This window comes from Molossus molossus, unplaced genomic scaffold (genome assembly GCF_014108415.1).
Source record: "Molossus molossus isolate mMolMol1 unplaced genomic scaffold, mMolMol1.p scaffold_m16_p_6, whole genome shotgun sequence".
Taxonomy (NCBI): domain Eukaryota; kingdom Metazoa; phylum Chordata; class Mammalia; order Chiroptera; family Molossidae; genus Molossus; species Molossus molossus.
The window spans coordinates 75,589,089-75,590,510 of NW_023425399.1; the positions used below are offsets into that span (position 1 = coordinate 75,589,089).

At 53.2% G+C, this 1,422-nt stretch overlaps 1 pseudogene; it reads left to right on the forward strand.

Moving 5' to 3' along the window:
• The first annotated feature begins 505 nt into the window (after positions 1 to 505).
• On the forward strand, positions 506 to 1,203 carry LOC118618759 (annotated as a pseudogene).
• The last annotated feature ends 219 nt before the right edge of the window (positions 1,204 to 1,422 follow it).

A 1,422-nucleotide genomic window follows, 5' to 3' on the forward strand; every position in this document is an offset into this window, starting at 1 on the left:
GCAGTTCCATCAGCGGCATTGGGATTTCACACTTTTCTATCCCTCTTTCCACAGCTCCGAAATAACAAGTTTCTCATTTCCTTATGAAACCATCCTTGTCCCCTCCTTCTCCCATATAAATACTTCTCTGCCTTTATCTTAACTCTAACTTAAAATTGTGCTTATGTAGGCCTTACAGAGTACCCCCTTTCTCCCTCCTTGTTCATGCTGGCCTCTTAAATACCTCTGCTTCCCAGGTGTCCTTTCTTGGCTTGTATCTTTTCCCTCTAGAGACGAATGAATCTTCCCTTTGAGGACTTAAGAAAAAAAAAAAAAAAGAAGAAGCATTTATTTCAGTCTGTTGAGATCTTGCTTCCAGGTGTATCCTCTTTTTGGCTCATATAAATTTTTATTAAAGAAAAAGAAAAGCTATGGAAATGTCTTCAGAATATATTTTTATTAAATATGTTTTAAGGTGCTCAGTGTCTGGTAGACGTGGGAGCTTTGGGGTCTGGTGGCCAGGCGGATGGCCTCTCAGTGGCCCGGCGTGAGGGCCTCCATGTGCCTGAGATCTTTCCAGGGCCAGGAGCAGCTGCAGGAGAACGGAAGCTGCAGCCTGCAGCTGGCCATCTGGAGACTCCCAAGGAGCCCATGGCTTCCTCTGCAGACAGTTCCAAAGGAGGCGCCCCTGAGGGCAGTCAGCCTCAACCTAGGAGCAGGCGCCTACTGGAAACACCTGGAAACCCCAGAGTTAGGGCAGCAGGGCCCCCGGGGCTGCAGCTCGCTCAGCTCAAAACACCTTGGGTGCCATGTCCCAGAGAATCCAGGAGTCCTGCCAAAGTGGCACCATGTGGCTGGCAAAAACCCAGGTGAAAGTGAGGAGGAAGAGACCCAGAAGGGCAGTAGCCCCCAAGCTCGAAGCCTGAGCCGGAGGAGCACCCAGCTATCTGGAACCACCCTGCCCACTCAACTCTGGGCCCCTGAGAGAGGGAGCATCACCTCCTGTCCACCCAGATGGGCCCACGTGCCCACCCACTGCGGAGGTGCAGGAGGGAGGCCACCTTCCGGAGCCCTACTCCTCTCCGGAGCCCTCTGCTCCTCCAGTGACTCTGACAGTGACCCAGCGCCTGGAGGCAGGAATCCAGCTGTCCCAAGAGCTGGACGAGGCCATTGTGGCTGAAGAGTTCTCGCGGCGACATGACCGGTTCTCTCATTCGTGACTGAGGACAGATCAGGAGTGCCTCCTCCCGAGCGTCTTCCTCGGTGTCCTCTTCTTCCTCTCCTCCTCCTTGAGCACGTATGCATATTTACAGGCATGTTAAAGAACTGAGTCTTCTGGGACAACTCACAGAGCTGATGCCCAGCGGAGTAGGAAGTGTGTGGTCTTCCTACCAGCTCTGACCAGAGCTGCTGATCTTCCTGACCCCACCACCTTCCGGCTCC